We start from the raw sequence: 24,742 nt of genomic DNA on the forward strand, positions 1-24,742 counted from the left end.
CAACCAGCTGTCAATGGGAAACCCACAAGCAGGACATAAGTGCAACAGCACCCTGCTGCCCATGTTCTCCAGCAACTAGTGTACATAGGCATACTGCCTCGGATAATGGAGGTAGTGTAGGGCCATCAGGACTAGTATCCATTGATGGTCTTATCCTTTAGGAATTTGTCTAACACCCTTTTAAAGTCATCCAAACTGGTGGCCATCACTATGTCTTGTGGTAGAGAATTCCATAGTTTAACTCTGTGCTGTGTGAAGAAGCCCTTCTTTTGATCTGTCATGAATCTCCCACCCATCCGCTTCATGGGATGACCTTGAGTTCAATGGACTTACTCCCTGATAAGGATTGCAACCTTACTCATTACATGTATATCCTACGTTTCCTCCATTGAGCTACAAACAGGGTTCCCCAGAGGTCTCCCATCTGGCACAGACCAAAGACCCAAACCTGCATTAAAGTTTAGGATAGCCACTTAACACATCAGCAAAAAAGAGGACAAAGGAGGACGACGTTGTGTATAAAATATGCATCTGCTTGTTTATATGGAGAGATGAAATATTTGGAAATAATCACTATAATATTAAATAAAAATACAGTACACCTCACCATGGTGGGAATATGGTGACCAGTGTGTACCTGCCTGCTCAATCTGCTCTCCAGGTGCTTGGAAGTGTGGATGGATGACTTCCAAGGCCCTCTGCTCTCCCTTATATTAAAATTTGACATGGGCTGGAGAGCTCTTCAAACAAAGGACTGTCCTCTGTAAAGCTGGACACATTAACCCCCTACTTAGGTTGCCACTTCATCTGCCTTCAGGGCATGTCTTGGGACCATATTCTCGTGCTCTGTGAAGGTGCTGCTAAGTTTTGATCGAGTGTTGTTGAGAATGTTATTTAGGGATGCTGGAGAAATTTGAGATGGACTGAAATGAGCTCAGATTTCTAAAATCCCAACATGCAGAATCCGCTGCGAAGCGACCCGCTCAGGCAGCACGAGGACCGTGGACTTCCAGATGATTTTGTTATTTATTTTCCCGAAATTTACACATATAAATTCGTAGGAAAATACCTATGTTTCTTAGGGATGGACAAAAGTCCCTTACCTGTTCTCGAAGCTCGCTTCGCGGTGGGGGGAGGCGCTTCGCTTCTCCCCCCGAAGTTCAGGCGAGGGGGGGGAGGCGCCCCGCCTCGCCCGGCCGAAATTCAGGCTGGGGGGGAGGCGCCCCATCCCTCGCCGGTGAAATTCAGGCCGGGTAGGAGCGCCCTGTCTACCCAGCCGCGAAAAAAAAAGTAAAACACACACACACACACACCCGTGATAGGCTACGTAACGATTTACGTAGCCTATCACGGCTAGATTTCCAAAGTCAGCCATGATAGGCTACATAAATCGTCACGTAGCCTATCACAGGTGACATTGGGAAAAAAAAGCGCGTACGCAAATGGCAGCAGCCCATGGGTGCCGCCATTTGCGTTCCATATTTTGGCACGTCTAGTCTACATAAAGATTTACGTAGACTACAGCGAAAATAAGGGAACGCTATTTGCATTGCCCTTATTTTCGCCGTAGTCTACGTAAATCTTTATGTAGACTAGATGTGCCAAAATAAGGAACGCAAATGGCGGCGCCCATGGGCCGCCGCCATTTGCGTACGCGCTTTTTTTTTTCCCAAAGTCACCCGTGATAGGCTATGTGACGATTTACATAGCCTATCACGGCTGACTTTGGAAATCTAGCCATGATAGGCTACATCAATCGTTACGTAGCCTATCACGGGTGTGTGGGTTTTTTTTTTACTTTACTTTTTTTTTTGCAATGGTGGCGGTGGCAGCCGGTCGGGGGTTCGGCCGCCGCCCCCGCCCCCGACGAAACGCTGCCGAACTGCCGCCGGGACCCGCCACCGGGAGGGACATTCGCAGGAGGTAAGTCCCATCCCGGGCGGGGCAGGGGGCCAGCGGAGAATTTCACCGCCAATTTCGGGGGGCCGAATGCGTTGGCATTCGGCCTCCCGAAGATTCGGGGAGAAATTCTCCACCATCCCTAATGTTTCTGCTGAGGAAACACTGCATGGAATGGGGGACAATACGCTAAATGTTACGTACTAAGGTAAATTATGTAAATACTTACATAAATACTTAAGTAATTTTTCGCATATTTTTCCACACGGAGAAAAAAAATTGCATCCGTCTGTGGGCAGACAATGGAACAAAAGGCACCTCACTCCCCAAAACACAGACGGAGTGGATTTTACACAGACTGTACATCCCTAATGTTATTATTACTTTGTTGTGGGGCTTTAAATGTTAAGAATACAAACACATCTTGTTTTCAACCTTGGTTATGTTAACAGCCTTGTAAAAGGTGGGACAAAAACATGAAAAGAAGGCAGTAGTGTGGCTACAAGGCTGTACTTCTGTAGGGATGGTGTGGGCACCCAATTCCGTCTGGGAATCCAGTGGCACTCTCCCTGCCTGCACCCCCGAGCCCCGTTCGCCGAGTCCCTGCCCCTTCTCGCCCCCTGCCTGTTCTTGGCAAGTGGCCCGCACTCACTTGGAAGGCCTCATCAAGCTCCATGGTCGCCATTTTTAAAAAAATAACATGACGATCCAAAATGTACATACTTGTGTATGTGCAAAAATGCACATTTTGTGAATGTGCACATTTGTGCAGGCGTGAAAATGTGCATTTTTGCAAAAGTGTGCATTTTGTGCAGACGCAAATGTGTGCATTTGCAAAAATGCACATTTTCATGATCGCCATTTTGCTTTTCAAAAAACGGTGATCATGGAGCTTGATGAGGCTGCTGGGGTGAGTGCGGGCTGCTCGCTGAGTGTGGGTGGGGTCAGCTCGAGCACAGTCTGGGGATTGGCGGGCAAGGGCTGGGTGGGCGCCTGGAGAACCCGGACGGGGCTGGGTTCACACATCCCTACACTTCAGGGGACAGTGCACAATTAATTTCACTATGCCTGAATACAACATACTGAGAATACAGATTGGGGGTGAGGTGGAAGGTGCTGAGGAGGGTCTTGGACCCAGGCGACCAGCACTTTACCCCCTGCACTACCAGTATTTTAAGAAGGCCAGTCACGCAATGTGAGGATGCTAACTCCCATATGAATGACACTAAGAAAAGGTATATGTCATTATGTCTGCATTTGGTCCGTAGATTTCAGGGCTTCAATGCTTATTTGGAAGAGGAGGAGGAAAGGCAGGCAGAGAAGTAGCAGGGGAAATAACTTTTTAAGATGCTTTTAATTTAAATAGAATAAAAGCTTTGAGTCTTAACTTGCAACACCAAGGATCAGTAAGGCCTGCCTGAGGCTATGAGTTTGTTCTGTGGAATGGATGCCCCCTTAGGGAAGCAAGAGGCAGAGGCTGGAGGTGGTTGTGTGTGTGCTCAGAGGGAGGGCAAGAATCCAACCCTCCAAGCACAACAGATTTCACATGACAGCAGTGAGGAAGCAGGTTTTCATTGTGAGGGACTGGCACAGAAGTGTGAAAAGTATGAGCACAGCCAAGAAAGGGAAGCAATAAAGGGGAGAAAAAGAAGGTTGCCAATGGATCCAAGAGGTGGGGTTGGCGGGAGGGAGAGGCCCAGGATTTTGGCAGTGGATTTTGGAGGATGTGGAATTCAGGGGGCACCTCAACAAATTCTACAGCAAGTCAATAGGTTTCCTTCCTTCTCTCATCCAGTGAGGCCATTAGCAAGGATGGGAAGGTGCCATGCATGGAGGCCCATTCATAAGCGAGGCCAAGAGGGATGCTGATGGCATGTCCACCATATTTTCAAGACCTACTGGGCCAAAGGAAGGAGGAGAGAGAACCTCAGAGAAGGGAAACTGGCTTTTGCAATACATTCAATGGCTGGACGAGCAAGAGAGCGGGAGCAAAGAGGCCTCACACCCTGTCCTAACAAGAGAGGGTGCCCAAATTGTCGGTGCCCAAATCCCTCGGGGAGGAATGGGGGGGCACAACTAGGGATGCTGGAGAAATTTGAGATGGACTAAAATGAGCTCAGATTTCAAAGAATCTGACCTGTGGAATCCACTGCGGAGCGTCCCCCCCACCCCCCACCCCCGGCCACACAGAGTCCATGGACTTTCAGGTGTTTTGCTTTTGTTTTGTTTTTGTGCTTTACTTTCCCCAGATTTACACATATTTATTCGTAATCACAAAATACACACGTTTCTGCTGAGGGAAAGTTGAAAGGAAAAAAATAAAACACTGTATGTTATGTACTAAGGTAAATCGTGTAAATTGTTACGAAACCTTTTATGTAATTATTTGTGGATTTTTCTGCATAACAAGAACAAAGCATAATTCACACCCAACTGTGAGTGGACGATGGAGCAAAAGGCTCCTGATAATCTGCAAAACACAAACAGAGTGGATTTCACTCAGTCTGTACATCCCTAGGCACAACTATTCCTGCACTGAGCAGGGGGTTGGACTCGATGGCCTTGTAGGCCACTTCCAACCCTACTATTCTATGAATTCTATGATTCTAACTCAGTCCATGCACTAAGCTTTCCGGTCCAAACTGGCAAATCCAACCTGCATCACGCTGAACCACTTAGTAGGCCTGCCCGGAGGCCTCTAAACTCTGAAGCTGGATTTTCAAAATACTGCCCCTCTCAAATGCACACAAGACAGGCAAAGGTCATAAGGTTAGAAGAAGAACAAGTCCAGAGTGGCATCACAGAAACAGAGCCTGAGCAATTCAAGGATAGGACTTGACTGGGCCTGGTGCCGATACACCCTGGGGCTCAGCTGGGTGGAGGTGCTGAATGTTTTCCCTCTTTGGGTTGAAAAAATTAGCATATACACATCTAATGCAAATCTATGTCCTCTTTTGTCCTCTTTTTTGGTGATGTGGTGGACATCCTGTTAGGAATGGATGAATCTGTCAATTTTGATTTCTCATTTTTCCAATCTTAAGTTTGGTTCATCCTGAACTTTGAGAAGTTTTGGTTGTAGTTAATTCACATGTCCCCTTCATGGATCACTGCCTTGTTGTGGCGAAGGGGCTTGCGTAACTCAGTGAAGCCATAAGCTATGCCGTGCAGGGCCACCCAAGATGGACAGGTCATGGCAGAGAGTTCTGACAAAATGTGGTCCACTGGAGAAGGAAATGGCAACCCACTCCAGTATTCTTGCCAAGAAAACCCCATGGAACATATCACAAGGCTAAAAGAGATGACGCCGGAAGATGAGCCCCTCAGGTCGGAAGGTGTCCAATATGCTACTGGGGAAGAGCAGAGGGTATTTCCAAGTAGCGCCAGAAAGAGTGAAGCGGCTGGGACAAACCCGAAAGGACACTCAGCTGTGGATGTGTCTGGTGGTGAAAAGAAAATCCGATGCTGTAAAGAACAATATTGTTTAGGAACCTGGAATGTCAGATCAATGAATCAAGGTAAGCTGGAGGTGGTCAAACATGAGATGGCAAGATTGAACATCGACATCTTGGGAATCAGCGAACTAAAATGGACAGGCATGGGCGAATTTAATTCAGGTGACCATCATATCTACTATTGTGGGCAAGAATCCCTTAGAAGAAATGGAGTAGCACTCATAGTCAACAAAAGGGTGGGAAAAGCAGTACTGGGGTACAATCTTAAAAATGATAGAATGATCTCAGTACGAATCCAAGGCAAACCATTCAACATCACAGTAATTCAAGTCTATGCCCCAACCACTGATGCTGAAGAAGCTGAGGTTGATCGGTTCTATGAAGAACTACAACACCTTCTAGAACTAACACCAAAAAAAGATGTCCTCTTCATCACAGGGGATTGGAATGCTAAAGTAGGAAGTCAAGAAATCACCGGGATAACAGGCAGGCATGGCCTTGGTGCACAAAATGAAGCAGGACAAAGGCTAATAGAGTTTTGCCAGGAGAACACGCTGATCATAGCAAACACTCTTTTCCAACAGCACAAGAGGCGACTCTACACATGGACATCACCAGATGGTCAATATCGAAATCAGATTGATTATGTCCTTTGCAGCCAAAGATGGAGAAGCTCCATACAGTCAGTAAAAACAAGACCTGGAGCTGACTGTGGCTCAGATCATGAGCTGCTTCTTGCAAAATTTCGGCTTAAATTGAAGAACGTCGGGAAAACCACTAAACTGTTCAGGTATGACCTAAATCATATCCCTGATGAATATACAGTGGAGGTGACGAATAGATTTAAAGGATTAGACCTGATAGACATAGTGCCTGAGGAACTATGGACAGAAGTCCATAACATTGTTCAGGAGGCAGCAACGAAATCCATCCCAAAGAAAAAGAAATGCAAGAAAGCCAAGTGGCTGTCTGATGAGGCTTTACAAGTAGCTCACGAAAGAAGGGCAGCGAAAAGCAAGGGAGAAAGGGGAAGATATACCCGACTGAATGCAGAGTTCCAGAGAATAGCAAGGAGAGACAAGAAGGCCTTCTTAAATGGACAATGCAAAGAAATCGAGGAAAACAACAGAATGGGAAAGACTAGAGATCTCTTCAAGAAAATTGGAGATCTCAAGGGAACGTTTTGTGCAAAGACGGGCATGATAAAGGACAAAGAAGGCAGGGACCTAACAGAAGCAGATGAGATTAAGAAGAGGTGGCAAGAATATACAGAAGAACTATACAGGAAAGATCTGAATGTCCCTGATAGCCATGATAGTGCGGTCACTGAACATGAGCCGGACATCCTCGAGAGTGAAGTCAAGTGGGCCTTAGGAAGCATTAGTAACAACAAAGCTAGCGGAGATGACAGTATTCCGGCTGAGCTATTTAAAATCCTAAAAGATGATGCTGTTAAAGTGCTGCACACAATATGCCAACAAATTTGGAACACTCAACAGTGGCCACAAGACTGGAAAAGGTCAGTTTACATTCCAATCCCAAAGAAGGGCAACGCCAAAGAGTGTTCAAACTACCGCACAATTGCACTCATTTCACATGCCAGCAAGGTGATGCTCAAGATCCTACAAGCTAGGCTTCAGCAGTATGCGAACCGAGAACTACCGGAAATACAAGCTGGGTTTAGAAGAGGGAGAGGAACTAGAGATCAAATCGCCAACATTTGCTGGATCATGGAGAAAGCAAGAGAATTCCAGAAAAACGTCTATTTCTGCTTCATTGACTACGCTAAAGCCTTTGATTGTGTGGATCACAACAAACTGTGGCAAATTCTGAAAGTGATGGGAGTACCAGACCACCTTACCTGTCTCCTGAGAAACCTGTACGAGGGTCAAGAAGCAACAGTAAGAACCAGACATGGAACAACCGATTGGTTCAAAATTGGGAAAGGAGTACGACAAGGCTGCATATTGTCACCCTGCTTATTTAACTTATATGCAGAGTACATCATGAGAAATGCCGGGTTGGATGAATCAGAGGTCAGAATTAAGATTGCTGGGAGAATTATCAACAACCTCCGATATGCAGACGATACCACCCTAATGGCAGAAAGCGAAGAGGATCTCAAGAGCCTCTTGTTGAGGGTGAAAGAGGAGAGTGCAAAAGCTGGTTTGAAACTCAACATTAAAAAAACTAAGATCATGGCATCTGGCCCTATCACTTCCTGGCATATAGAAGGGGAAGAAATGGAAGCAGTGACAGATTTTACTTTCTTGGGCTCCAAGATCACCGCAGACGGTGACTGTAGCCATGAAATTAAAAGACGCTTGCTCCTTGGGAGGAAAGTTATGGCCAACCTAGACAGCATAGTAAGAAGCAGAGACATCACCTTGCTGACAAAGGTCCGTCTAATCAAAGCTATGGTTTTCCCAGTAGTAATGTATGGCTGTGAGAGCTGGACTATAAGGAAGGCTGAGCACCAAAGAATTGATGCTTTCGAACTGTGGTGCTGGAGAAGACTCTTACGAGTCCCCTGGACTGCAAGGAGGTCAAATCAGTCCATCCTAAAGGAAATCAACCCTGAGTGCTCATTGGAAGGACAGATACTGAAGCTGAAGCTCAAATATTTTGGCCACCTAATGCGAAGAGAAAACTCCCTGGAAAAGACCCTGATGCTGGGAAAGACTGAAGGCAAAAGGAGAAGGGGACGGCAGAGGATGAGATGGCTAGATAGCATCACTGATGCAATGAATATGAACTTGAGCACGCTCCGGGAGAAAGCGCAGGACAGGAAGGCCTGGCGTGCTATGGTCCATGGGGTCACGAAGAGTCGGACATGACTGAACGACTGAACAACAACAACAACAACAATTCACATGAAACTTTGCATGCATTTTTGGCATGCATTTCTCCCAATGCATACATTTTTGTAGGCAATCTTGCCTGATACACATTTTTTTCGAGCAATTATTCCAAATACAATGCATTTTTTAACCTTATTTTCACTAACATGCACATAGTTGTGTGCACTTTCCTCCAAATACGCACACAATGTTTGATTGGAGAACTTGGTTGCAAAATTCAGAGAAATGTGGATTTCAAAGGATAACTTAAATCTACAGTACATGGATTGGTTCAAATGTGTGAAATTAGGTAAATTTGAATTACATTTGTATATTTATGTATTTATTTATTTACAGTATTTGTATACCACTCCACATCCAAAGACCTTGGAGTGGTGAACAGCAGACAGGATAAAGAATAAAAACACCATGTTAAAATAATTTAAAATTGTTTAAAAAGAGGCCGGATTCTGATAAAATCAAGTTCGCAAAATGTGAAGTGAACAAATTTATTTATTTATTTATTGCGTTTACACTCCGCCTTTTTTCCTCTTGCAAGGAACCCAAGGCGGCTTACATTCTCCTCCTCGTCCTCTCCATTTTATCCTCACAACAACAACCCTGTGAGGTGGGTTGGGCTGAGAGTGTGTGACTGGCCCAAAGTCACCCAGGGAGCTTCCATGGCCGAGTGGGGACTAGAACCCAGATCTCCCAAGTCGCAGTCCAACACTCTTGCCACTACACCACACTGGTGTACACCACACTCCTCCATCCCTACACCGTATTATTATGGATTGCCATGAAGGGGCTTTGCTGAGGCCCATCCCCTATTAATTTTTTGCTTGGTGAGTTGCTGGAGTTATCTTCCGTATTCAGCTTCCTCACCAGTCTCTAGAAGTTATACTTCAGTATGGGGCGTGCAGGTATCTTGTCTCTGCAGCATGTAAATAAATGTGCATGAAATCTGAGCCACCATGGAGTGCACAGCCTGCCATTTTGAATACTGCAAGTCTTCCTCTATATTCCAAACTGTTGTTAACCTACTTTAGGGTATCTAGGCTTTTCTTTTTTTAAAAAAATGTATCTGTAAAAAGTAGGGATGTAAAGACTGTGTAAAATCCGCTTCTTCTGTGTTTCGCAGATTATCAGGCACCTTTTGTTCCATCATCCACTCACAATTGCAGATGCAATTTTTGTTTTCCATCATGAGGAAAAATGCACAAATAATTATGTAAGTATTTACGTAAGTATTTACATAAGTATTTACATAATTTGCCGCAGTACGCAACATTTATTGCAGTTTCCCCCATTACATTTAACGTTCCCTCAGCAGAAACATACATATTTTTCTATTTCAATTTATATCCGTGAACTTTGGGAAAGTAAAAAACTTTGGGAAAGTAAAAAACTTGATCTCCTTTTTCACCACCTGTTCATGCTCTTGGTGGTGAGCGAGGGCAGGAAAGCATTCTGATTTGGCTTCCAACATTCTCATATAGCCAAATTTCATTGGCTACATAGAGTCATCTGGAAGCCAACTCAGAGGAGAGCAAAGCTTCCATTTTCTGTACCCCACCACCTTTCTTTTATCAGTATCCATCATTCTGCCTAAATACATTTATCAATATCCATCACTTGTTTCCTAAATGATAAACATGAATTAAAATCAGGCTCAGGAGAAAGAATGCAAACAGAGCAAGATTTTGAACTATTTACTGCGAGTTAGGTTTCTCCACCGCTGGGAGATCCTATTCATTTTTTGGCTTGACAGATCCCCATGGCGCACCCCCCCAACCTGGCATGCATTTGTGAGCTGAGTGGTGGGCCAGTTCCCAAAACTTTGCCGCCGCCCCCTTTTTTTTAATCTGTGAGTTGCAATTTGTGCAGATTTGCAGGTGTCAATATTTATGGGAATCGCAATTTGTGCAAAATCGCGGCTATAAATAGCGCAATTTGTGCAACATTGCAGGCATATGTCCAGCATTCCCATATCCTGAGATCTGAGGGGGAGGAGAGAAAGTTGCACAGAAGGCTGAGATAGAGCAGTTTGGCTAAGGTCATCCAATGGCTTCACGGCTGAGCCAAGATCTGAACTGAGCACTACAAACTGGGGCCTACCACTCTTAATCATGATGTGGTACCATCTCACTCAAACATCCAAAGTCACCCAAGAGACACCAGGAAGAAATCAAGACTCAACAAATTCCTTGTACAGTGATGAGAAGGGCTCTCGAGACAAGTGATTGCCAGTTTTAATGGTGGGTTGGGCGGGAATGCCATCTTGCCAGAGTCATATTGAATGAGCGGTACTCAAGCAGCTCAGGAATATGCCATTTGTTGTCTGAGGTAGCATTGACTTAGAATAACTGTAATCAGATAGAATTGGTACCATATTCAGCACCAAACAGCATGATCACAGTCATATGGATGTAAAGGCATATTGTTTTAAGCCCACTTTGCTCCATAGCACGCATCTATCCATGTGTATCTTCCTCCTCCCATCTCTCCCTCTCTTCCCCCCTTTCCCCCCGCCCCAGTGCAGAATTACTGATTTGGTTTATCACACTTCTAGTTTCCAGGGCAATGGTCTAACATTTCATTCAGTTCTTTTCATCTGGGCATATTTGGGGAAAGGGGTTGGGAGAGAGGAACCCCAAAGCATTTTCCTTCCTTGTAATCTTCCCTCAGCACCCGCCTGCCCCCCTCAGCATCCAACCATCTGTAGGCAGGAAACTAATCCTAAAAGAAATTAAAATGCACACACTCACACACATGCATGAATGCTTAAAAGAAAAGAAAAAACCTTCAAAATTAAAACCTCGTTTTCAAAAGAAAAGTAGCCTTAAACGGTTTTATAAACATAATAAACCGCAGTGAGCTTTGGTCACAAAAAATATCCAGTTCTTGCCTGGAGCTATTAAAATCCACCAGTGTGTTCTTAAAAAGTTTGCCAGCGCAACAGAATATTTATTCTGACCATGATTTGTCTTTTGTGGGTTTTATGTTCTCTCTCTCTCACTCTCATGTTTCTTTCATATGTTTACAAGGAAAAGGAGAGAAAGAAGGCTTTCCAAAAATATGCTCCTCATTTCTACAAGCAAAGAGAGTTTCTTCATAACTGTAAAGGTCCATCTGGGCCCCAAGATTCCCCCCCCCACGACAAAAAAGAAGGGAAAATGCTACTGCTGTACCTTCTCTCCCTCCCTCTTCCCCTTGTTTTGCTTGTAATTAATTAAAGCTGAGCAAATTGGTCCAAAAAATAAGCTAATTAGAGGAGAGCACAAATTGAAGGAGAGAATCTGGGCTGCCTAAAGGCTAGCGTCGTATCCAGGTTGACAGAACAGAGTTGCCAAGTCAGCTTCTTTACAGCAGTTGCCAGTAGAATGCAGATGTTGGATAGACCTTGGGTGAGTCGCTGACTAGGAGAGTCCCTGTCTCTCCCAGTCACGACCACCACCACCACCACCATTCCTGTTGTAACTGTTTCCTATTACTTGCTTGATGTAAGAAGCTGATGCTCTCTTCTGAATGAGGACCCTTTCACCAGGACAGTCCCGGCCTTCTGCTAAATCCCTGACCCTTTGTCCTCATATTTTGCCATTTGGGAATGCTTTGTTGAAATGCTGTTTATGTGAGTTGTGTGCATTGATATCCCTCAGGTTGAGGTTCCCCTTCAGAGTCTCTTAGGGAACAATCCTATGGCCCCTAGACAGAATTGGGGGGGGGGAGCGGCACAGGATACTTTGGATCTGAGGTTGGAGACACCGCTTCAACCCCAGACCCAGGAGTCCGAGCTCCCTGGCTCATCCCTGTTGGCATGGAGAGAACCATACCAGCTGTCTCTCTGAGTTCACAAAGGTGACCTCGGAGGGAAGAGAAAGGAGGTGTGCCAGTGGGAGGGGAGGGGAGGGGACTGGGGAAACAGGGATATGAGCTATCCCCAGCCTTGCCCAGCCTCCTTCCCTCCCCTCTCTCCGACACCTCAGAATTGCCTCAGTGCTGTTCCTGCCCTGCATAGGATGCCCATCTGTCTCCAGGTTCAGAGGCTGATGGGCATCCAGATAGAATTGTACCCTAAGAGTCAGACTGGACATATCTTATCTCTAGTGCACATACACATAAAACCATGCGCATGGATGTCAATGCAGCCTGCCATTTCATGTACTGCAGCTGCTGTAGTATTTCTAGAATGGTCAATAACCTATTGCAGGACAAATGTATTTTCATAGTATATCCTTAACCTCAGGAGCAAACACCCACCACAGGGTGAGACCACAGTCCAGGGGGGACCCCACACCAAATGACCAAACAGAGGGCAGCAGGTGATGAGGGCATCTGGGCAGCAGAAGCAGACTCCATTTTATTTCTGTAGTCGTGGTGGTGCTATGATTTAAGTGAGCTTCAAATGCAAAACTGCACATGCTCTGAGTTGTTGTTGGGTTTGTTTGTTTTTTAAATGATAATTTCATTAGAGTTGGCAAGCATTCTACTATCAGGATGGATGGACTCACCTCTGGGGCTGTCCATCCATCTGGGGCTGTCGGTTGCTTGCTGAGCTGCCACACATGCATCGTGCGAGCCCCTCAATGGCTCGGCGACTGACTGACAATTGCCGCGGACCTGCCCACCCCTTCCCCGAGCTGCCATTCTGCATGACAGTGGAGGGTCAGCCACTTCTGGGAAGGGAATGTTGTGTAGATACTGGCCATAAAGGGCCATAATGTTGCGTAGATCACCCTTTACGGCCGCCATCTATGCAACATTCCCTTCCCTGAAATGCCCAAGCCACCATTGTTATGCAGAATGGCAGCTCAAGGAAGGGGCGGGCAGGCTGCCGGACCCTTGCAGGCTACACAGCACTCACAGATGAGTCCGGTGTGTGCTGTGCGGTCCGTGAATGGGGGGTCGAGCAGTGGGGAGTCCGTCAGACTCCACCCCCATATTAGGCGCCCACGACATCCCTGTTCTAATATATCAAGAATGAAGAAGCAGTTGTAAAGCATGGAATGGCAGTTTGGGATGGGGAAAAGAAAAATGTGATCTATGTGTGTCACAACTGAAGTAATACACAAAGCCATCTAAAGGGGGCCTCTGTTAAGACCACTCGGTCCAGGGTCTAAAATTACCTAGTTGCAATACTGCTCCTAGCTTTTAAATTGGTAGAGGAGAGATTATCGTGGACTAAAGGAATTAGCATAAAGGTGGAGGACGGAGAGGAACCTGGCTGCATCTCACTCAAGGGTAAAGCCAGATGGAGCTTTTAAATTGGTAGAGAAGAGACTATCGTGGACTAAAGGAATTAGCATAAAGGTGGAGGACGGAGAGGAACCTGGCTGCATCTCACTCAAGGGTAGAGCCAGATGAAGCTTTTAAATTGGTAGAGGAGAGACTATCGTGGACTAAAGGAATTAGCATAAAGGTGGAGGACGGAGAGGAACCTGGCTGCATCTCACTCAAGGGTAGAGCCAGATGGAGCTTTTAAATTGGTAGAGGAGAGACTATCGTGGACTAAAGGAATTAGCAGAAAGGTGGAGGACGGAGAGGAACCTGGCTGCATCTCACTCAAGGGTAGAGCCAGATGGAGCTTTTAAATTGGTAGAGGAGAGACTATCGTGGACTAAAGGAATTAGCATAAAGGTGGAGGACGGAGAGGAACCTGGCTGCATCTCACTCAAGACAGAGCCAGATGGAGCATCAGAAGCTCTGAAACCAAGCAGAAAACAGGATGCCTGTTTGATTGAAAATCACTGTTGTGTAGCGGTTATAGTGTCAGACTAGGACTGGGGAGACCCGGGTTCAAATCCCTACACAGGCATGAAGCTCACTGGGTAACATTGGTCAAGCCCCACTCTTTCTTGGCCATACCTCACATAGTTGTTGTGAGGATAAGGGGGGGTGGGGGGAGAACTATGTTTGTCACCTTGAGTTTTTTGTAAATGTGTAATGTTTACACATATTATTTATGGGTAATAAATAAATACATTCACCCCCACCCTTAAGATTGTACTCCTTCCCCTGGAGACTATGAGAAGGAGGCTGCACCCCGAAACTTCTTGTAAGAAGAACATTTTACCACAGAGAAGACTATTACTCAGAGTTCCACAGGGTGTGTGATGCTGGTAATTCTGTTCCATTTGAGCCTCCTGGGATTCCGCGGTGTTTCCGTTGCAATGAGAGGACAGCAGCAGAATTGTTCCCAATTCCAGAAATGTTTTGCACATTTTTTTGAGTCCCACCATTTACACAAATGGTAATTTGCGGAAATGGTTTGTTTGTTTGTTTTGGTGGGGCGATCTTGACATTTGCACAAAGGGTGTTGTAATTTTTAAAAATTATTAAAAAATATTATTTTTTAATTATTTTTTAATTATTATTTTTTTAGTGGTGATCTTGCTCAAGCACACATGAGAACAAGTCCACCCCACAGAGGTGGACTTGATGGTCCAACCCTACTATTCTATGATTCTATGAGGCATATCCCCCTCTTGTAGATGTCATTGTCAGTTTCGTCCTCTCCACACACTACTTCATTTAGCCCAGCAGAGCCGCTTGTCAAGGAACTTGTCAATTTCCCCACCCCCTTTTCTCCGGAATCCCAAAATAGCAGGATGAAATTGACAAGGATATTTACAAGAGGGGAATATGCCTCTGCAAGGTGGACTTGTTATCATGTGCGCTTGAGGTTTTTTCTATCTATCTATCTATCTATCTATCTATCTATCTATCTATCTATCTATCTCAACACCCTTTGTGCAAATGTCAAGATCTCCCTACCCAAAAAAACTAAACAAAAAACAAGTTCTGGAATATGCCTCTGTGAGGCTATGTAGTGGACAGGCAAACTTGTGATCATGCAAAATGGGATTTTCATACATGCCTAGTTGCCTTTCTGCTTCTTTCTAGGGATGGCGGAGAATTTCTCCCCGAAACTTCGGGGGGCTGAGCGCCAACGTGTTCGGCCCCCCGAACAAGTTTCGGGGAGAAATCCTCCGCCCCCCCCCGCCCCCCCCCCGGGACGGGACTTACCTTCCCTGAATGTCCCTCCCGGCGGCGGGTCCGGCTGGCGGTTCGTCCGGTGTTCGAGCGGGGCGGGAGCGGCAGCCGGTCTTTCGACCGGCTGCCGCCCCCGCCATTGCAATGAAAGAAAAAAAAAACCGTCCCCTGATAGGCTACGTGACGATTCACGTAGCCTATCACGGCAAGATTTGCAAAGTCAGCCGTGATAGGCTACGTGAATCGTCACGTAGCCTATCACGGGTGACTTTAAAAAAAAAAAAAAAGTGTGTACGGATAATGGCGGCCCCCATAGGGAGCCGCCATTCCCCTTCCTTATTTGGTCGCTGTAGTCTACGTCAATGTTTACATAGACTACAGCGAAAATAAGGGCAACGCTATTTGCGTTGCCCTTATTTTCGCCGTAGTCTACGTAAACATTGACGTAGACTACAGCAACTAAATAAGGAACGCGAATGGCGGCTCCCTATGGGGGCCGCCATTCGCGTACGCGCTTTTTTTTTTTAAAGTCACCCGTGATAGGCTACGTGACGATTCACGTAGCCTATCACGGCTGACTTTCCAGATCTAGCCATGATAGGCTACGTGAATCGTCACGTAGCCTATCAGGGGACGGTTTTTTGTTTTGTTTTTTACTTTCGTGTTTTTAAGGGTAGGTGATTCTTGAGATGTCTTCTTTAAAAACAAAGGCAAAAACCCCCTGCAGTTGCAGGAGGCAGGCATCCACTCCCTCAATGAGCACCATTTGCCTCTCATTTTATCCCATAACTATCCTATCTATGCAAATAGGGCCTTAAAAAGGCACTGTCTGCAACATTGCAGGCATTGAGTGGCAAATGGAGCTCATTGAGGGATGCCTGCCTCCTGCAACTGCAGGGGGTTTTTGCCTTTGTTTTTAAAGAAGACATCTCAAGAATCACCTACCCTTAAAAAACAGGTATGTGTAAAAACCCTGTCCCCCTCCCCAAGAAGAACATTTTCTGAAATTCTCCCCCTCCCTGTGAAAGAGGCAGAAAAAAACAACACCTCTTTCTCAGGGAGAGAAAAAGTTCCCAAAAATAGGGGGCAGGATTCAGCACAGCACTATTATATACCCTTCAATGATACAGATTTAATTTGTATAGTTGTTGTTCCCTCACAGCATTACTGCTATATACTGATTTAAATACCCAAACTCAACCTTCAAATATTATATGGGTGGTGCAACTCTACCTTTCTTGATTGCATGATACCTGATCGAACACTTCTACTAGTTTTTAGGAAGCACAATCCAGAAGATTGTGGGGGTCCAACTACCCCCATGCCCAGAAGAGGCAACCTGGTAACCTCCAGATGTTTGGGACTACAACCCCATCATCGCTGGCCATTGGCCATGGGGCTGATGGGAGTTGTACTCCAAAATATCTGGAAGGCACCAGGTTGCTTCCCCTGCCACGTTCAGAGAACTATTTCACACTGCTCTTATTATCAGGAGGTTTCTTCTCCTAACATTTACCTGAAATGTGTTTCTTTTCCATTTCCACCCATCTGTTTTAGCCTTGCCCCCTGGAGCAACAGTGAACAAGTCTGCTCCATCTTCTAAGGGCTTCATCACACAAGGCTAAAAATCCTGCAATTTACCAGGGCTTCTGCTTCTGGAATCTTGTGGGATCAGATCTGGTCCTTTCCACTCGGCTTAAAAAAAACCCGTAAACTTCTCAATGAGATGTATGTGTTTCATTACAAAGCCACTAGGTGGCACTGTTGTTTTATTTGCAATAAAAGCAATTTTCAACTGTACACCCTTGTTTATGTCGAGTCCACGGCGGGAGAAGGGAAAATACTGGACTTTCCTTGTCATGGAAAACAAGACGATAGAGCTCACAAAGAGCAGGAGGTTCTCTGGACGAGGGCTGTGTCATGTTCAGGACCCGCAAAATTCTGTGAGTAAGCAATCTCCATGGCAGGCTGAAAGCCCAGCGTGAAGGAGCTCTAAGTGGCGGCCCTTCAGCTATTTACATTAGTAAAAAAGAAAAGAAAAAGAAAAAAAGTGCATGACCTTTTAGCAGCCATTTAAAAAATGGTTGTGATTCAGCTGGTAGGGGAAGACACAAATATGCTTACGTTATACTGTCCAAAAGTATTTAATCACAAGCACGTAACATAAAAAAACAAATGAACAGGGGGAAAGGCTGTTAGTACCACTTATGCTACACATCGGGCACTGCTATATGTGGTGCAAGAGATCTGTGAATAGGACCTCCTCCATTTTTTAAAAGGGTTAGTAGCAAAGGAAGGCTGAGTGCAGAAGAACTGATGCTTTCAAACTGTGGTGCCAGAGAAGACTCCTATGAGTCCCCTGGACTTCAAGGAGGTCAAATCAGTCAATCCTAAAGGAAATCAACCCTGAGTGCTCCTTGGAAGGACAGATCCTGAAGCTGAAGCTCAAATATTTTGGCCACCTAATGCGAAGAGAAAACTCCCTGGAAAAGACCCTGATGCTGGGAAAGACTGAAGGCAAAAGGAGAAGGGGACGGCAGAGGATGAGATGGCTGGATAGCATCACCGATGCAATGAATATGGACTTGAGCACGCTCCAGGAGAGAGCGCAGGGCAGGAAGGCCTGGTGTGCCATGGTCCATGGGGTCACGAAGAGTCGGACACGACTGAACAACAACGACGTGACCCTGGGGGCAGAAAACCTCTGTATCGTTTTCCCACTTAATATTAACCCCCTCCCAGGAGGTGCTCCTTGCCCAGTGTGGTAGAAACATAATATTATATTGCCTTGCTCTGGTAGGCAATGAAATGCTTTTGGGGAGAGGTGATTTTAAATGGGGAAATGGTACAGGGGAAAGGACTATGTTCCTCCTCCCACAGGGCTATGCTGCCAATCTGATTGCTTGGCCACATCCCATTACAGCTGCTATTAACCAGGTGGACCATAGCTCAGTGTGGCAGAGCACATGCTTTGCATGCGGAAGGTCCCAGGTTCCATCCCCGGCTTCCCCAGGTAGATCAAGGCAAGAATCCTGCCTGAAACCCTGGAGAGCTGCTGCCGGTCAGTGTCCACAATACTGGGCTAGATGGACCAGTGGTCTCACTCAGTATAAGGCAGCTTCCTATGTTCTTAATCCTTTAAAAAAAACAACACTACAGGAGATTCTGTGCATGGATCTCCCATGTCACGCCAAGTTGGGCCCTCAGCCTTGTTCTTCGTTAAAGTAATGCCAGAGTTCCTATTCCACTGAAAACATCAAAATACCAGATGAGACACTTTCATGTCACCTGTGTGCATATAATCTGCTTTGTGTTACGGAAAAGGATCCGCCTGTGTTAAAATTAAATGTGGTGCCATGTAACTGTAGCTCAAAAGGGATGTGGGTGTGTTGCTAAGATATATACGAAAAGGTGCATGTGCTTTACAAAGGTATTACCAGGCCCCTTTTGCCAGGGTTCACCAGGGCCTTTCATCATGTCTGCTCAACTACTGCTGAGTCCAAAAACTCCTGCCAGGCTTGTTTCAGAGGCAATGGACTCTTGCAAGCTTTCATGAAGCTTCACGGGGGGAAAATACAGACATATAATTGGGAAGAGCCTGCGAAAATAAGGCTCTCTTTCTTCCTCCTCCCAGCGAAACTTCCAGAAGGAAAGAGGTGGGTTTTTGTGTTCCTTGCTTCTTCTTTTTTTGCTTTTTTAAAAAATGGAACTAAAGAGTGCCATCTGGTGCAAAAAAAAAGGCAAACACCTTCAGCAGTGGAATAGAAACAACACGACGGAAAGAGAGGATGTTAAAATGTTGAGTGAGCGCTGAATATGATTGTGTCTTTTACGAGACTACACGGTATAATGCCAACTTTTTTTTTCTTTTTTCTTTACTCCAGAGGTTACTGGACCCTACCCATAAACCACCACCTCCAACCTTTCTAAGGTAAAAAGTAGTCCCATGCCAAAATCTGTCCTCCAACTTACCAAAGGTTTTCTTCCCTCACAAAAGAGGCTTCCGTTACCTCATTCTCAAGGTGCTTTAGAATTTATTTTGGTGGAGTCCTTGAGCTTACTTTATTCTTCAGGGATGGCTCAGGGTGTGGTGTGCTGCTTTCTTTCTATAATGCCTCTCTGCTGCTTTGCAGACTCCCTGACAGCCTGTACTTCCTGATATGAAAAGGCCCCATGGGAGGAGTGACCACGTGCTGTCTCCCCCTCCCCTTTAATTGATGGGCGGAAAGCCAGGGATGCTGCAGGCCGCCATGCAGCCATGAAAGACAGGACCCTCACATGCATCCATCAGCCCCCTCATATCTAGTGATGGGCGAACTTACCCCAACAGAAATTGTAATTTGCCCATCATATTACACATTCCTCCATCCAAACCTGGATGAGAGTTCTCCATTATTTCAAGACCTTGTTGTGTATATACAAACCATTCTGCATGCATGTCAACAACGTGCATCTTGGGAAATGAAGTATGGCATCATGCTCTGCATCATGGCATCTTACATCCCTACATTGATGCTCTGACTTGGATTCCTGCACTGAGCAGGGGGTTGGACTCGATGGCCTTGTAGGCCCTTTCCAACCCTACTATTCTATGGTTCTATGAAGCTGGACAGCCATCTGTCAGGGATGCACTGACTTGGATTCCTGCATTGAGCAGGGGGTTGGACTCGATGGCCTTGTAGGCCCCTTCCAACCCTACTACTATTCTATGATTAGCTTCCCATCTCTGAATAACTGTTCTCACAGGCCCAACTGTTTACCTAACAGTTGGTATGGAGCCACTCCAAGCAGCAGGAAGATGCACACCCATGTGTGCTGTGGAAGACGCACACCCATCTCTGCCAAAGCCCAGATCACACCCACCAGCTTGCACCTCTTCATATTGCCTTTCCATTACTCCCTCGAAATATCACCCACCAGCACCCAGATCTAAAGTACTTTTACTTCTCAAACAGGACAGGGGGAAATCTGCCCAATACTAAATAAAAAGGGGCTCAGTTGACAAGCTGGATACAGAAAGGAAACAACACCACACACACACACACACACACACACACACACACGACATGTTGATTAAGGGTGGATATTAACCTACATGGCTGTTTCTTTAAAAGTGATTGGTTTGTTGAAGGATTTCAGATGTAACCTTTTATATTTGTGACATCAAATGTCGCAAATGTAAAAATGACATCATTCACTTTTAAGTTTAAGTGACATCTTTCCATGAGCATTGCAAACAACACATTTACATTTCTCTCAGAAAGTAAAGGATTGAACCAACGAACTTCATGACCTATGCAGAAATGACAGCGTTTAGATACTTTAAAGCGCAATATGTCTACTGAGAAGTGTCATTGAGCTCCATGGGACTTACTCCAACAAAAGTGGGCATAAGATTGCACTGTTAGTCATGCAGACCACACAGGCACTCATAATCAATCTCATGATCAGCATGTTCTCTTGGCAAAACTCTATTAGCTTTTGTCCTGCTTCATTTTGTACACCAAGGCCATGCCTGCCTGTTATCCCGGTGATTTCTTGACTTCCTACTTTAGCATTCCAATCCCCTATGATGAAGAGGACATCTTTTTTTGGTGTTAGTTCTAGAAGGTGTTGTAGGTCTTCATAGAACCGATCAACCTCAGCTTCTTCGGCCTCAGTGGTTGGGGCATAGACTTGAATTACTGTGATGTTGAATGGTTTGCCTTGGATTCGTACTGAGATCATTCTATCATTTTTAAGATTGTACCCCAGTACTGCTTTTCCCACCCTTTTGTTGACTATGAGTGCTACTCCATTTCTTCTAAGGGATTCTTGCCCACAATAGTAGATATGATGGTCACCTGAATTAAATTCGCCCATGCCTGTCCATTTGAGTTCACTGACTCCCAAGATGTCGATGTTCAATCTTGCCATCTCATGTTTGACCACCTCCAGCTTACCTTGATTCATTGATCTGACATTCCAGGTTCCTAAACAATATTGTTCTTTACAGCATCAGATTTTCTTTTCACCGCCAGACACATCCACAGCTGAGTGTCCTTTCGGGTTTGGCCCAGCCGCTTCACTCTTTCTGGCGCTACTTGGAAATACCCTCTGCTCTTCCCCAGTAGCATATTGGACACCTTCCGACCTGAGGGGCTCATCTTCCGGCGTCATCTCTTTTAGCCTTGTGATACGTTCCATGGGGTTTTCTTGGCAAGAATACTGGAGTGGGTTGCCATTTCCTTCTCCAGTGGACCACATTTTGTCAGAACTCTCTGCCATGACCTGTCCGTCTTGGGTGGCCCTGCACGGCATAGCTTATGGCTTCACTGAGTTACGCAAGCCCCTTCGCCACAACAAGGCAGTGATCCATGAAGGGGCAGTTTGACTAATGAAACTATTAAAACTTGTTAGCCAACCCAGCTCAGTGCATGCATGCACATTATGGACAGAATGGATTCAACCAATTAACCTTCTAATTTTACATTTCAGCAGCAACCCTACTTGTAAGTAAGACAAACCAAAGGACCCGGAGTTGACCCACACAAGAGTTTTACCAGTTTCCTTCTCCTTTAAATTTTTGTGTGAAAGCGATTTCTATCAAATTGAATTAGAATGGTTGAAAAACTGTGGAAGAGTTCCATGTTGGGACGCCTATGACAGCTTCCTTCCTGTTCCTGTTTGGAGCTGACTGGAGTTACAGCAAGCAGCCAGTAGCAGTAGCGACCAACCTTCAGCAAGATTTTGCCTTGTTAAAACCATAATGAAATGGATAAAAGCTAATAACATAAGAACATAAGAAGAGTCCCGCTGGATCAGACCAAGGGTCCATCTGGTCCAGCATTCTGTTCACAACTGCCCATGGGAAACCACAAGCAGGACACGTGCACAACAGCACCTTCCCACCCATGTTCCCCAGCAACTAGTGTACACAGGGTCACTGCCTCTTGTACTGGAGGTAGCACATCACTCTCAAGCCTAGTAGCCATTGATAGCCTTCTTCTCCAGGAATTCGTCCAACCCCCTTTTAAAGCCATCCAAGTTGGTGGCCATCACTACATCCTGTGGTACCAAATTCTATAGTTTAACTATACACTGTCTGAAGAAGTCCTTCCTTTGATCTGTCCTGAATCTCCCACCAATCAGATTCATGGGATAACCTTGAGTTCCAGTATTTTGAGAGAGGGAGAAAAATGCCTCCCTATCCACATTCTCTACACCAAGCATAATTGTGTACGCCTCCCTCATGTCTCCCCTTACCCTCCTTTTTTTCTGAGCTAAACAATCCCAGCTATTGTAACCTTCTGTCATAGGAGAAATGATCCAGGCCTTTGATCATTTTAGTTGCCCTTTTCTGTACTTTCTCCAGCTCTACAATATCCTTTTTAAGATGCAGTGACCAGAAGTGTACACAGTATTCCAAATGTGGTCGCACCATAGGTTTCTATAAGGGCAGTATGATATTGGCGGCTTTAGTCAGTCCCTTTTCTAATTATGCCTAACATGGACTTTGCCTGTTTTACAGCAGCCACTGCAAAAAAGTTTCTACCAACACTGCTTTATTCTTGGCTTCATGGAATATTTGAGAAAAAATATGATATCTTCTTTTCACTGTGAGTATGTCACTGATAAAGTAGGATAAAAATCTGTCAAATATTTGGCCAATTGACAATATTTGACTTGTCAGCTGACCAACATGCCAACCCAAGCTGAACCACAGCCTGATGACATCACATACATGTAACATGGGTGTTGCTCTTTTGGTTAAAGGCACGTTATTAAAACATCATTGATGCCTGGGGTTGACTTGGGTTGACTGGGGCTGGCTACAGGGAGCATACAACTCCCTTGTTAAAACAGCTTCACTGGCTTCCAGTCTGTTTCCAGGCACAATTCAAAGCACTGGCTATATGACCTATAAAGCACTATACAGCTCTGGTCCAGGTTATCTGAAAGACTGTATTCTCCCCTGTGAACCTGCCCGTGTCCTGAGATCTTCTGGGGAGGCCCTTCTTTCAGTCCCCCAACTGTCATTAGCATGTTTGATGGAAACCTGGGAGAGGGCCTTCTCAGTGGCTGCCCCATGGCTGTGGAACTCCCTTCCCAGGGAGGCTAGGATGGCTCCCTCTCCTTGATGTGTTTTCAGAGGCAGGCCAAAACATTCTTGTTCCAGCAGGCCTTTGGGACTTAGTTGGGACCTGGGCGTAAGCTGATAGAATGCTGTTTTCAAATGCTGTTTTAATGTTTTTAATATAATTTTAATTGTATTGTTGTTTAATTATATTTTAACTTTTGTATATTTTCATATGTTTTAATTGTGTATGTTTTAATGTTTTTAAGCCACTTTGTGTCCCAGTACTGGGAAAAAGGCGAGGTAATAATAATAATAATAATAATAATAATAATAATGATAATAATAATAGTCCTGTAATTATATTCTCATAGCTTACATGGTTGAAATGAACCCCACCAGCTATCTTGTGCAGAATGGCAGTAACAATGTACACATTGTATAAAATTCGTTCCATCTGTGTTTCACAGGCTGTCAGGTGCCTTTCATCACATAATCCACCTATCGATGGAACTGGATTTTTTTGGGTTTGTGAATGCGCACGTGCAAAAATGCACAAATCCCCCCAAAATGTGCATTTTTATGCTTTCGCCCATGGTGGAAATGCACATTTTCTGCTTTGTTTTGTTTGTTTGTTTTTAAAGTAAAGAGTTTTTTTTCTATGACAAAATTTACGAAACGTTCCTGAAGATTAGAGAAATGCTCTGCAAGTCCACAGAATCTGCCCAACAGGGGGAAAGCCAGTCCACAGCAGAATCCTCAGGTTGGATTCATAAAAATCCAAACTCATTTGGTTCCATTGCGGATTTCTCCAACATCCCTAAATGGCAGCTTGAGTAGTAATAGATGGTGCCTTAGTATTCACATGATGTCTAAATACAGTTAGTGCTAGTCTCCCATCATAAAGTTGGGTTGTGGACAGCAGTCTGATGTGAAGCAGAAGCCAGGAACAGGAGCCATTGGGCAGCCGATATTTGGGACCAAAGATTACATCCAGTAAGACACCTCAAGGGTGGCATTAGACTGTACTGTTTCAAAAGCCAGGGCACCTACCCAAACCTTTTAACAAGAACATGTTCTTAAATGATGCGTCCCAATTTTCCTATCACACCTTAGATATCTATAAAAATGTCAAACTTCACTTCTGTTTCTCTCTCTCTCTCTCCCTCTCTCTCTCTCTCCCTTTCCTTCTATAGCTTATGCCTAGAATGTAGAGAAAACAAGATACTCCCAAAGCCTGCAGATGGTGCTAGTTGACAGCTTTTATATTCTGCAAATTTATTTGAGCTCCCCGAAGAACAGATATTCTTTCTTTAAATCTTCTGTAGCTCCATACATGTTCTTTTCACCAGTGGCTTTTTGGCATTTCCAAGGACTTAATTAGAATGCAAAACCTTCATTGGCTATTACGCACAGCCGACATGATATTGACTCTCTTCTACTTCCCTTCTCACATTGGAAAAGATCACACGTGTGCACAAACTGTAGCAAAAAACCTCAGC

At 45.1% G+C, this 24,742-nt stretch overlaps 1 protein-coding gene across 2 annotated transcripts in view; it reads right to left on the bottom strand.

The window, feature by feature from the left end:
* Positions 1-24,742, bottom strand: part of AUTS2 (activator of transcription and developmental regulator AUTS2) — a 1,269,596-nt gene that overhangs the window by 854,551 nt on the left and 390,303 nt on the right. The gene's annotated exons all lie outside the window — the stretch shown is intronic.

This window comes from Heloderma suspectum, chromosome 16, assembly GCF_057233095.1.
Source record: "Heloderma suspectum isolate Gila_16-S chromosome 16, 16-S_ref, whole genome shotgun sequence".
Classification (NCBI taxonomy): domain Eukaryota; kingdom Metazoa; phylum Chordata; class Lepidosauria; order Squamata; family Helodermatidae; genus Heloderma; species Heloderma suspectum.